At 50.6% G+C, this 13921-nt stretch overlaps 1 protein-coding gene across 4 annotated transcripts in view; it reads right to left on the reverse strand.

Moving 5' to 3' along the window:
• The window catches only part of PITPNM2 (phosphatidylinositol transfer protein membrane associated 2), a 177855-nt gene that overhangs the window by 129575 nt on the left and 34359 nt on the right, over nt 1-13921 (reverse strand). For all 4 annotated transcript variants that reach the window (XM_026457386.2, XM_026457384.2, XM_026457385.2 and 1 more), the window contains exon 2: nt 6706-6809. The gene's annotated coding sequence lies outside the window, so the exon portion shown is untranslated. The remainder of the gene's footprint in view (nt 1-6705; nt 6810-13921) is intronic.

Consider the following 13921-nt stretch of genomic DNA (forward strand, 5'->3'; position numbering starts at 1 on the left):
AGGCCCAGAGTGCCAAGAATCCTCAGCTCACAAAGCCTCAGGCTCCTGCCAGCCAGTGGAGGCTGCCACCCTGGCCACTGTAGGTGCTGTCAGGACCCTGCGGCTTGGCTCTGGGACCTTGGGGCCAGTCCTTCTTCCCTTGGACCTCAACTTCACTGGAACCATTCATTGTTTCAGCTGTAAAAACACTGGCCCTGCATTCCAGAAGCCCAAATCTTGGCTCTGCAACTAGCCAGTTTGCCATGAAATTTTGGACAAGTCACTTCTTTTCTTTTTTTTTCTTTTTTTTTTTTTTTGAGACGGAGTCTCGCTCTGTAGCCCAGGCTGGAGTGCAGTGGCTAGATCTCGGCTCACTGCAAGCTCCACCTCCCGGGTTCATGCCATTCTCCTGCCTCAGCCTCCCAAGTAGCTGGGACTATAGGCGCCTGCCACCTCGCCCGGCTAGTTTTTTTTTGTATTTTTTTAGTAGAGACGGGGTTTCACCGTGTTAGCCAGGATGGTCTCGATATCCTGACCTCGTGATCCGCCCGTCTCGGCCTCCCAAAGTGCTGGGATTACAGGCTTGAGCCACTGCGCCCGGCCGTCACTTCTTTTCTTAGGCCTCAGTTTTCCAGTGGGTTAGGTATAAAGGTCGGCCTAGATGACTTCTTGCGTCTTCTTCTTTTAAGCAAGGGGCACCCAATGCCTCAGAATTCCTCTAGGCTCTATATGTATTTTTTTATTTGTTTGTATGTATGTATGTATGTATGTATGTATGTATGTATGTATGCTGAGACAGAGTTTTGCTCTCGTTGCCCAGGCTGGAGTGCAATGGCATGATCTTGGCTCACCACAAGCTCCACCTCTCGGGTTCAAGTGATTCTCCTGACTCAGCCTCCCAAGTAGCTGGGACTACAGGCATGCACCACCACATCTGGCTAATTTTTGTATTTTTAGTAGAGACAGGGTTTCTCTGTGTTAGTCAGGCTGGAGGCTGGTCTTGAACTCCCAACCTCAGGTGATCTGCCTGCCTCAGCCTCCCAAACTGCTGGGATTACAGGCTAGGGCCACCACGCCCGGCCTGGCTCTACCTTTAGAACATACCTGGGGCTCAACAAGCTTGCAGCCCCCACACATCCACTGCCTCTCCTTATTGCAATCGTTTCCCCACAGTCCCCCAGCTTCCTCCCTTCCTCCCATCCAGCCTGCTCTCATCACCATAGCCAGAAACCATCCTTTCGGATCCTGACCCTCTACTGCTCAAACACTTCCGAAGCTTCAGGTCACTCAGAGTCAGGGCCAAAGTCCTGATACAGCCTACAAGGGGGCCCTCAATATTCTCCGACCTCCTCCCCTGCTTCTCTTCCCCTCACTCACTCACTCCAGTTTCCTTAACATCCTGGACAAGCTCCTGCCTCAGGGCCTTTCTCCCTTAGCTACCGTCCTGGCTCGCTCCCCACATCCTTCAGGTCTTCACCTAAATGTCCCCAACTTGGGAGGCCTTCCTTTCCCCTGCTTCTGCAGCTCTGATCACCATCTGATGTGCTTACAGGTTTTACTGCCTATTTGTCTATCGAGTGTCTACCCCCCACTAGAATACAAGCTCCAGGAGGGCCAGAAGTTTTTAACGTTTTATCACATCTTTATGCCCAGCTCCTAGAATAGTAGGTACTCACTAAATATGAGTGGAATGAATCGCTGTTGATCCACTGAGGGGTCAATCATGCTGCTGAAATGAAGAGTCTCAAGCTATTCAACCCCCCGGCTTGAATGGCGCCATCTCAGGAATCCCTCTGAGAATTCCAAGCTCTGAACACTGTCTCCAGGAACAAAAGCAATTGTTCCAGGCAGGGTTCATGTCTCAGGAAGTGTGTGAAGAAACAAAGAAAGGAAGTGACACAGGAACACAGATCCAGAAAGTTCCTGCTGACGACACCTGGCTACCGAAGGGCATGAAGACTCAGCGCATACGGGAATGCCTCCAGGCACCTGCAGTGCTGAGCCCTCATGCCTCCAGCCGCCTCCTTGCAGGCGGGATGAGGTCATCAACATGGGTGCACTGGACACCCACCATGGAGAAGTACCGGAAATGAACCGAAGACGGGAGCTAGCCAAGGAAAAACAGAAATGAGAGGAAGAAAGAGAAGAAAGGTGGTGAGAAAGAGTTTCCCATGCTAAGAACCTACAGGCAGAGATCCAGAGAAACCCCCAGCCCCAGACCACCACTGACCGAGACAGCAGGGTACCTGGCCTCACATGCCCTCAGGTAGGCCAGGCCAGCTTCCTTCCTGGCCCTCAACAGCACAAGTGAAATAGACCCATGCCCATTCCCCTGCAAGCATGGTATGCCTGCACAAACCTCAACAAGTGACCAAAAGCATTGCCCAGAAACACAATTGTCTCACCACAGGCCCCCTGCTTCCTCTCTTCACCCCAGCTAGCCTGCTCTCAACACAGCAGCCAGAAGACATCCTTCTGAAGCACAATTCAACACAAGCCAGAGGAATGCAGGCTTCTGCCACCTGGTTGAAAGTAAAATACATTCTGGGCCAGGTGTGGTGGCATGTACCTGTAGTCCCAGCTACACAGGAGGCTGAGGTGGGAGGACTGCTTAAGCCTGGGAATTCAAGGCTGCAGTGAGCCATGATCACACCACTGCACTCCAGCCTGGGTGGCAGAGCAAGACTCCATCTCTAAAATAAGTAAATAAATAATTCCTTAAAAAAAAAAAGGAAGAAAAGAAAGTACAGTCTCAGGAAGACATGCTGCATCAGAGCACACAAGGCAAATGTAGGGGTGGGTCCCCAGAGCTCCGGGGAACAGGAAGAAGAGGAGACTGAGAAGAGCCAGCAATTTTTGGCTGAAGCCCCACGTACTGAGCAGCGTCGGGTGTGTGTCAAAGAACCATGTCGATAAATGAAATGTACACAGGAGCAGTCAGGAGGGGCACAGGTGACAGAGCTGGCCAGGGCATGACACGGGTCATCAGATTGTGCCCAGCTTCCTACCACGCTCTGTGGGGACAGCAAAGGAACTGAGGAGGAGCTCTCTGCGGACCTCAGGGCAGCATCTTTGCTCCAGGGCATGAGGGTGCTCAGCCCTCTACTTCCTCTCCATAGCCTCTGCATGCTCTGGGCTCTCTGGGCAGCCTTCTAATATGTGAGACTTATCACAGACCTAAACCTCACAGGGACGGACAGGCCCATGTTCCCATGTGGGACCTGGGGCTGCCTGAGAGGAGGGACTAGGAAACAAGGCCCTCATTGCGGGTAGGGCTCCAATGCTGCTGCGGGTGGAGAGAAGCCCCTTCTTCGCCTGGGATGGGACTTCATCCAAAGGGCTGGAGGTGGGGGTGGGGGTACAGCATGGGGAGGTAGGGACGTGCCCTGGAAAGTTTGTGTTGTTGCTGCTGTGGTCTGAGGCCCTGCCCATGTCATGAGCTCTCTTTCTCCTCAGGAGACAGTGACCTTCTGAGGCCTGTCACAGAAACAATGGCAGGAAGTGCCCCTCCCTGCCTGAGCCACAGGGAGTCCGAGTCCGGAAGGAAGCCACTGCCTGGGCCCAGGACCCTCCCCGCTTAGCTCCTGCCCGAGGGACACTGACGCTCACGGCAATGCCAGAAGCTCTGTTCACCAATGCCGAATGGCAAACGTCTTCAACTGTGGGGGCTGAGGGCAAATATTCTCCTTGGCTAGGACCCTCATCTTTAAGGCAGACCCCTTCTGTGAAAGACAGCCAGGCAGTACTAGTACAACCCCAGTACAACCCCAGCTACCCCCATCCACCACCTGCCACCCCCACCTTCTGGAAGGAAGGGCTCTGGGTTCCTCCACAGCAAGGAGCTTTTCTAAAAATAAACCCTGGTCCTTGAGCCCTTTCCTTCCTCAGTCCCCTGTGGAGGAGAGAGGAGAAGGAAATATCTCGTTCTTAGACGACCCCAGGGAGTGTGGCCTCCCTCCACCCCATGACTCTTGCTACCAGGGCCTGGTGGTCACTATGCCACAAACTCCCAAGCGGGGGTGCAGAGGTGTGGAGGGGGCAACCCTAATCATCCTCACATGGGCCCTGCCATTTTCTGGGTCTGGGTGGGTTTTGAGAAAAGCAGGTGGTACCAGCTCTCTAGTCTAGGATCTGCGGGAAAAGGATGGCACCCAAAGGCAAGTCTCCCACGTTACAGGGCTCCCAGGCCGACAGCAGACACAGACACTTACCGAAATATTTCAGGGAAAATCATGCCAAGAATTCTATGAGGTTCAAGCAGTATGCCATGACAGCACAGAGGGAGGAAGAAGAGGCTAATGTGGACCCAGGTCTTCCAAAGAAATTTAGAGGAAAGGAGCTGTTTGAAATGAGCTTGGAAGGGGAAACAGGAACCTGACAGGTAGAGGTGGGAAGAGGGAACTTCAGGATGCTGGAACTGCATAAGCAAAGCGCAGAGAATGTACCAGCGTATAAACTAGATGCGGGCAGGGACGCCTGTCTGGGCAGGACGCCTGTTCACAGTGGCGTCTCTGGCAGCTAGAATAGTCACTGGTGCATACTAAGTAACAATAAATACTTTATGGACAAATGAGTGGAGCAGAACAATTCCTGAAGACATTTTAGGTCTAAGTGAAGACCTTCGGATGAGGTGGGCTGCAAGGCCATGGTCTCTGCAAAGTCACTGCACTCTGGAATGCAGTTGTTAAGAAGGAAAAGAACCTCCTTCCTATAAGAAAGGAGACAGGAGACCAAGGCCATGTTGAAGCAGGGTTCCCCAGAGCAATATCAGTGCTCAGGCCATGCAGGGCAGAAGAGCTCTCACTGGGCCCTGCCTCGACTTGGCAGCCAAGACCTTTGGCAACAGGACAACCACGAGCCCCAACCCCGCAGAACCCAAGTGACCCCTGGAGAAGCTGCAAGTCAGGGCTGAGTGTTACTATGCGCCCTCCCCTACACCCACTCCCAGTAGCTGGGACACCTTGGAAAGTGAATTAAAACAAAACAGAACAACAAAAAATACAACATAGCACTCTCTCTTCTTAGCACTTGGAGGCCTTTTCACAGCAACTGAAAAGAATGAGCAATTAGAGAAGATAACAGCCCACAGTGCCAGCCTGGAACTACGGAGCCAGAGGCAATTTAAGAGGCCCCATCACAATGTGCCCCGTCTTCCCAGAGAAGATATGGGCACCTGGAGAAGGGAGGGGACTTACCTGAGATCAGACAGCAAGTGACGGTTGAGCCTGGGCTGAACCAAGAGCCCTGTGAGTCACGGGCCAAATTTGGAAAACCATGCCATGTGCTTCCAAGTCAAGACTCGGTCCAATCCCAATCCCACTACTGACTAGCTGTGCAACCTGGAGCTGATATCTGCCATCTCTGAGCCTCGGCTTCCTGTGTAAAAAGGGACCCTAACAGGCACAGCTCATGGTTACTGTGGGACTTAGCCCCATGCAGCAGGGGCTGGGTACATTAAACCATTAATCCCCACCAGCATCCTCAACTTGGCTTTGCTAGCTTCCCTTGATGGAACATCCATCCTCCGTGCCTCCAAAGCTGAAACTAGCCAATGAGTGCACAGGGAGAAGGATTCATCAAAATTTAGAAAAAAAGAAGGAAAAATCACTTTACCTCCTGTTCCACCCAACAAAGGCCTTGGCATAGAAAATGAGGCCAAGGCCAGGGTTTGTGCCTCAGACTCACAAATACAAAATGGAAAGAAGCTTGGGAGGCCAGGGGCTCCTGCTGTCAGCTGGGGGTGGGAGGCGAGAGACTGCATCTCCCTGGGCCATTCAATCTCTAGACCTGGCACTCCCTGAGACTCAAGACAGAGGCTCAGGCCCGCCCTCCACTCAGCCTTGGTTTCTCACTGTGCATCCAGAGGGATGGTGCATTAAAAAACACACTCATGCTTGTTTCTGGGCCACTGACCATGAGTTGTGGGCAGCTGAGCAAGGCAGCAGCCCAGCCTCTGCTCTCTGCCAAAGCCAGGTAGTAGCCAGAGCCTGAGCTTCCCAGCCAAGGCACAGAAGAAGCAAAACTCCTGCCTGTCCTGTTCCACGTACTAAGGGTAGAGCAGGTCAGGCTGAGCCTCAACAGCAAACAGAAAAGAGCCACCCTGGGGTGCTCTATAAACAGGAGAATAGCAGCCATTAGGGACTCAAGGCTGACCCAAGGAGTTTTTATCGTATTTGGAATCGAAAGCTACCAGAGGCAAAACATCGGTCTTTCCTATTTAGTGAAGAGAAGTCAATATTTGCAAAAGCATAATCAATAAATACAATCTACCCCACATTAATCAGATAAAGTCAGGTTTTTAGTGTTTTTTTAAGAGACGCAGTCTCACTGTGTTACTTAGGCTGGAGTGAAATAGTGCGACTATGGCTTACTGCAGCCTCGAACTCCTGGGCTCAAGTGATTGTCCCACATCAGCCTCCCCAGTAGCTGGGACTATAGGCATGTGGCACCTCACCCAGTAAATTTTTTTTTTTTTTTTAGAGATGCAGTCTCACTATGTTGCCCACGCTGGTTTTGAAATCCTGGTCTCCAGTGATCCTCCTGCCTCAGCCTCCCAAAGTGCTGGGATTATAGGTGTGAGCCACTGCGCCCAACAACAGTCCGGTTTTTAGGGGAAAAAGGAAACAGCAATAAAGTCTCTGTACCCTCAAACTCCAAAGGCTAGGGTGGCCTACAGAGCCTCAGCTCTGGGAAGTAGAGTGCTACTGCACAGGTGGACGGCTTTACCTGTGGGTCTGAGACGGTTCCACTGATGTCCCTGTCACAGGAGGAGAAATGGGTCCCTAGGCTCACAGAAGGGTGTCAAGGACCAGGACACACGTGCCAGCATTCTGCAGGGAGAAGCACAATGGGAGAGGAGATGAGACACCTGGACTCTGATCACTCCACACCAATCCAACTGGGAGACTCACAATGCTGATGGACCAAGAGGGGTGAACAGGGGACATCTGACTAAAGGCGTCTCCATTTTACAAAGGGACCCAGTCCAGGACCATTCAGGAGGCAAGTTCCTAACTCAGTATTGGTGACAGATACACCCCAACATTGCCCGGCACCCCTTCTACTTAGGAAAACTGCTCAGGGAGCGGGAACTGAGACTACCAGCACATACCATAAGCCATCTTATTTCAGAAGCCCCTTGGAGCTCTGTCTCAAACCTTGATTTTCACTCATGAACCTCACTGGGATTGGAGGACTTCAGACCGCAGAGGGGAGGCTGGAAAATAAAATAATGCAGGAAGAAGAGTGGGAGACATAGTCCGAGAGGATGGCATCCTGATACCGGGGCAGGGGTGTGGTCATATTGTGGGGTGATGCAAATGGCTTCAACCTTCCAGCAAGCCCCTCCATCTGGGCAGAGTGTGATCTGACTACACAGAGGCCAGAGACAAGCATTCAAAACAAAATGAAAAAAACTGGAGAAACGGACTTCCAAAGAGTCCCAGGTCCAACAGCCTCAGAGACAACAGTCTTCACAGGTACCACTGAAGCCACCACCCAACCCAGGGCTCCTACAGGGACCACAGACAAGGCGGGTAGCCCACCTCGCAGCTCCATACACATTCTTGTTTGCCTGACACACATACAAGCCTCCTGACCCTGGGCCTAGAGAGCAGATAGCAGCCTACAGGGCTCTCCAATGACCATGACAGAGAGGCCGCTTGTCTGCTGGTTATGGAAGCTGGGAGTATTTCAGGAACTGATGCCCAATTCCAGGGCAACCCTGCTTTAAGAGCTGAGGACAGGCATGGTGGAGGTCTCCTTAGACACCAGTCCATGCCCGCTAGGGGCAAGCATGCCCCAAACAATGGGACATGGAATGGTGGCTGGGGATGGCAAAGTCATCAACTGCCAAGTGAGTGGCCAGACAGTAAGAGTCAGAGGAGGAAGAGTGGAATTGGGGAGGTGCGAAGATAGCTAGCAATGCACAGCAGTGGGAGGTGTGGCTGCAGGGAGCGGGCGGCTCTTCACGCACCCAACCCCGCCACCGCCACTGCGTCCTGCATGCCCACCCCCACGCAGGCTCCTCTGTGGGACTGAGGCTCCATCACTGTCCTGCCCCAGCCCCTTGTCTTCACGGCTACATGTACACACCCACATACACCCTCGACCCCCAGAACAAATGAAACAGCCCAGGCACCCACAGCAGAGTGGATGCAGGTCCCAGCCCTCCCAGTGACCATGAGCAAGCTGGCCTTCCAGCCTCGCCTCTACAAGCCACCGTAGGCCACAGCTGAGGCCAGCAACTCTGAAGTCTCCCCATGTTTGAGGTGAGGAAAAGCTGTTGAGAGGGTTGAGGGTTTGCCGTGGTAACACACCCATCAATGGCGAGCCAGATTTGGTAGTCCAGCCCCACTCCAGCCCACCACAATGCTTCTCAGCAGGTGAGAAGGGCAGTGGTGACTCACACCTCGCAGAATCAGATCCACAGGGGCTATGAGAAAAAAGCACTCTCGGAATGCAAAGACAGGCACTGAAGGGAATTATGTTTCTGACTAAAAGTATTAAAAGTGAAAAAAGTGAATGCAGGGTCAGGCTAAGGAGCCAGCCCAGTAGGCAGCTATTTGGGGAACAGACCTCTAGGGGCAGGGGGCTCAAAATATCCCTGGAAAGAAATTAAAATTAAAACTAACTCAGTTTTCCTCCAGTGACCCCTCACATAAATGGTAAACAGTGAATCTGTCCACTGCCCTAAGGGGACATGGAAAGTCACAACAAAACATAATTCCTTGCTGGGGTTTGTTGCACGTAATGTATGTTCCATACACGTGTAGTCACAGTCCTGGAGGGGAGCAGTGCATCCAAGACCAAATAATACATCGTGTTGCTATTTCCCAGGAACAAATGTCATTTCATTCCTTTAAATTTTAAATCTAAATCTTCAATACACTTTTTTTTTTTTTTTTGAGATGGAGTCTCACTCTTGTCACCCAGGCTAGAGCGCAGTGGCGCGATCTCAGCTCACTGCAAGCTCTACCTCCCGAGTTCACACCATTCTCCTGCCTCAGCCTCCCAAGTAGCTGGGACTACAGGCACCCACCACCATGCCCAGCTAATTTTTTTGTATTTTTTAGCAGAGATGGGGTTTCACCATGTTAGCCAGGATGGTCTTTATCTCCTGACCTCGTGATCCACCCGCCCACCTCGGCCTCCCAAACTGCTGGGATTACAGGTGTGAGCCACCGCGCCTGGCCTAAATCTTCAATATACTTCTTGAATGATTTGGAAAACTGCAGGGGAAAGAAAAACAAAACAAAAAGATACCTTAGGAGACAAGAACAACAGAAGTCAGAATCGCTTTCCTCAAAATTTTTCAGATCCCTGACTCTGTTTCAGTCCATGGAAGTTAATTAGCAAGTGAATCTGTTTCTCTATATGATTCCTATTAATAGAATATTAGTCTCTCCTCATCCCCACTAAATAAATGTCAAACAAACACTTAAAGAATACCAGTTTGATGGGGTGCCAGCTACTAACCTGCCCAGACGTCCACACGTCTCAGGCTGGCCCTTGTGGAAAGTGTAAGTTCCAAATGAGTGGGTAGTGCTGCCGAAGTTAAACACTGCTGTCTCCAGCCTCCGTTGACATGGCGACCGTGAGGCAGGTGGCTAAAGAATGGGTAGAGAGAGACCCATACGTATGGTAGGTGGCACCACGGCAAACTGTCCAGAGTGCTGACAACAGACCATGGCCTTTGACTCCATCTGGAGGCATGGTTCCTAATATTTTTCAATTTAGATATAATTCACACACCATAAAACCCGCCCTTTTAGCCAGGTGCCATGGCTCATGCTTGTAATCCCAGCACTTAGAGAGGCTGAGGCAGGAGGATCATTTGAGCTTGGGAGTTCAAGATAAGCCTGGGCAACATAGTGAGACCCCCCATCTTTAGAAAAATTCATAAATTAGCTGGGTGTGGTGGCACATGCCTGTAATTCCAGCTACTCAGGAGGCTGAGTTGGGAGGATAACTTGAGTCTGGGAGATCAAGGCCACAGTGGACTGTGATCACACCACTGCACTCCAGCCTGACTGACACAGCAAGACCATCTATAAACCCAACAAAACCCCACCCTTTCAAAGTATATAGGTCAATGGTTATTAGTCTACTTACAGTGTTGTACAACTATCACTACTATCTGATACCAGAACATTTTCATCACCCCAAAAAGAAAGCTTATACCCATAAGCAATCACTTCCCATCCTCCCCTCCTCCCTGCCCCTGGCAACCACTAATCTTTCTGCCTCTATGGGTTTGCCTATTCTAGATACTTCACATAAATGGAATCATACAATATGTATCCTTTTGTGTCTGGCATCCTTCATTTAGCATAATGTTTTTGAGGTTCACCAATGTTACAGCATGTGTTGGTACTTCATTTCTTTTTATGACTGAGTAACATTCCATTATATACACTACACCTTGTTTACCCATTCATCCATTGATGGACATCTGGGTTGGTTCCACCTTTTGGTTATTGTGAACAAATGCTACTGTGAACACTGCTGTACAAATTTTTGTGTGAACATTTGTTTTCAATTTTTTTTTTTTTTTTTTTGAGACGGAGTCTCACTCTATCGCCCAGGCTGGAGTGCAGTGGCCGGATCTCAGCTCACTGCAAGCTCCGCCTCCCGGGTTTACGCCATTCTCCTGCCTCAGCCTCCCGAGTAGCTGGGACTACAGGCGCCCGCCACCTCGCCCGGCTAGTTTTTTGTATTTTTTAGTAGAGACGGGATTTCATGGTGTTAGCCAGGATGGTCTCGATCTCCTGACCTCGTGATCCACCCGTCTCGGCCTCCCAAAGTGCTGGGATTACAGGCTTGAGCCACCGCGCCCGGCCTTGTTTTCAATTCTTTTGGGTATATACCTAGTTGTTCCTAATTTTTTAATAAGATAACATCACTTAATTTAAGACAAGGAATGCATCTGTATTTTGAAAACTTTCAAAACTCAAAAGGACAAAATGGGTAGAGGGTGAGAGTAAGTTTCTCTCTTGTCCCTGTTCCCCAGCACCCAGTTCCCTGCCCAGAGGCAAATTCCAGTTTCTGGCTAATCCTCCCAGAGACCGCCTATACATATACACCCTGCTTTATTTTAAAGACAGCTTGCATGGGAGGAACTTGGCAACTAGATCAGGCCGGAATCAGGCTGGAATCAGCCCAGTAACGCCAGGGAATGAGCACAGTCTAAGTGCCATCTCTCCCCTTTGTCCCAGTGTGCCCCTTGGAAAGCCACGTAGCCTAGAAGAGGCCACAGAAGTGGGTGGCAAGAGGAGTCCTGGAGGTAGATGGGTTCTGAAATGTGGCCCTCCATTTCACAGTTATGAGGCCTCACTCAAGCAAGCTGCTTAACCTCTCTGGGACTTGGTTTCTCTATTTAAAAAAGAGAGTGGATAGTGGTACCTAATTCATAGAATGGCTGAAGAGTCAATGAGCTAACAAAAGCAAGTGCTTAGCACCATGCCTGGCACACAGTAAGTGCTCAGTGTTTTGCTACTGCTGTGATTACTACTGCTGCTTCACCTCACTGAGCTGATCTTCAGCTTCCTCCTCAGGAAAATGAAGGGAGGCACCTCCCAGGCACAGTTATGGTGTAGACCCGAGATCCCTGCGTGAGGGACAGGAGTGCTACAGCCTCTGAGCAGCAGGGACTCAGGGGAAGTCAGGTGGCTGAGATGTGTCTCCAGCTCCCTGCGTGCTGCTCCAGGCCCTTCTGAGGCTAGGTCTCCATCCTCTCACCAGCCCACCTCCCTGTGTTCTCCCAAGAACAGCTCTGAAGCTTTCACCATCACCCACCCTCTCACAGGCCGAGAGGAGGAGCTGGCATCATGGACCCCATGCCTTGGGCAGGCTGGCTGGCTGGATTTCTTATTTCATGACCCTACTCTGCCTCCCTTCCAGCTTCTTCAACAAACACTCTACTCCGGAGCTGAGCTTCTCTTTCAGAAGCCCAGATTATTAGAGGCAGCAGGGAAACCCTCAGAGACCTTCAAAGTGGAGAGACCTGTGGCGGAAGCATTTGCAGGGCCATTAAAAGGCTGTTAGGAGCGATTTTTCTCTCTGCTGGCAAGTGGCAAAAGCAGAGCCCAAAGAACCAAACCCAGACCTGGGAAAGCAGAGCAAGGGAAGAGAAACGGAACAAGCCTTGCTTAATCGTGCAGAAGTTGATGGAGGGAAAAAACCCAACACACGCGCACACACATACACACACACGCATAACAAAGAGGAGAAATTCTTAGCCTGCAGCAGTTGGTAGCATTATGTAAAATCCCAAGCCCACAAAAATATCATTTGGATGATAAAAAGTTAAATTTAGCTAAGTACAGAGTGACTAATACTATGAGGGAGAGGCAGCACCCCCAGTTGCCTGGAGCTGATACAGCTGGCTTTTAGAAACTTTTGACAAGTAACCAGGGCCTTGTGCAGCACAAAATAACAGATTATGTAATAGGAGGCACCACCATCAGCAATACAAAACACAGCACAAGCGTGCAGCCTTCTCCAAGGGAGGCAACAGTTGGGATCTGGCTTGAGTGGCTCCAGTAGGACCTTGCTTAGGCCACGGGAACCTGGATATTCCAGGGGCATCCAGCAGCACAGCCAGGCTTTGGAAGGGTTTGTGTGAGTGGGTCTGCAAAGATCTTTTCCCAGGGTGGTTGTCAGGGACTGTTACTTTGATGGCTTTCAATGAGCCATGCCGTCGTGGAGTCCCCTCCCTTTTAATCTAGCCTGGCCTTGTGGCCTGTTTTAACCAAGAGTATGCGGTGGAAGTAACACTGTGCCAGATTTGTACCTCTAAGCTTAGGGAGGCCTGGCTAAGAATTGAAAGCAGGATGCAAACAGGTATTTGTGCACCAATGTTCACAGCAGCAATGTTCACAATAGCCAAAAGGTGGGCACAACCCAGGCATCCACAAACAGATGAACAGATAAAAAATGTAGTCTATCCACACAATGGAATGTTAGCCTTAAAAAAGATGGACATTCTGGCCAGGAGTGGTGGTTCACATGTGTAGTCCCAGTGCTTCGGGAGGCCAAGGTAAGAGGATCACTTGAGGGCAGGAGTCCAAGACCAGCCTGGGCAACACAGAGAAAGCCCATCTCTACAAAAAATACAAAATTTAACCAGGTACAGTGGCACACTACCGTGTCTCAGCTACTCAGGAGGCTGAAGCAGGATAATTCACTGAGCCCAGGAGGTTGAGGCTGCAGTGAGCCATGATTATGCCACTGCACTCTAGCCTGGTGACTGGGCAAGACCTTGTTTTTAAAAAAAAAAGGGCAGGGGGAGGGGTGAGGAGAATGAAGTGGTGGTGGTGGCCTGGATGCTTCTGCATTTGAACTCTAGGGAAGCTGAAGCCAGGTAAGAAGCCAACCACCTGTACCTCATCCAAGGGGTGATGACGAGGGGAACAGATGTCCCAGTCAGCAGCCCTAGTAGATACAGCCAGCACCAGTACCACCTCACCAGCCACAGGAGTGCAGCCAGCCACCTTGTCAATGGGTCCTCCACCCCAAGTAGTCAAGTTGTTCCAGCTGACACCAGTGGCGCAGGGATGAGCTAAGCTTACCACTGGGTCCTGCCCAAATTGCCACATTGTGAGCAAATAAATAAAATGGCTAGTGTTTTGCATCACTATGTTTAGACGCACTCTGTTAAGCAGCAATAGGTAACTGACGGTGGCCAAGCTCTTTAGCGGGTTTGCAGGAATTTCTGTTCCTATCATAAGACTCATGAAGACCTTTTGCATCCTCACATATGAGAGTTGCTGAGAGATACTAGTGCTTAAATGAGTCTTAGGAAGAGTAGTCTTCCACTCCCAATATCCCAATGGAGTGAATGCTGAAATGAAGCCGGTGCTGAGTTTCAAACAGTTGTTGTAAGGCTGGGGAATTTCTCCAATGATCCTATGGAGTAAGCAGGCCATCAGATGATCAACTC

This window comes from Piliocolobus tephrosceles, chromosome 10 (genome assembly GCF_002776525.5).
Source record: "Piliocolobus tephrosceles isolate RC106 chromosome 10, ASM277652v3, whole genome shotgun sequence".
NCBI classification, from domain to species: Eukaryota; Metazoa; Chordata; class Mammalia; order Primates; family Cercopithecidae; genus Piliocolobus; species Piliocolobus tephrosceles.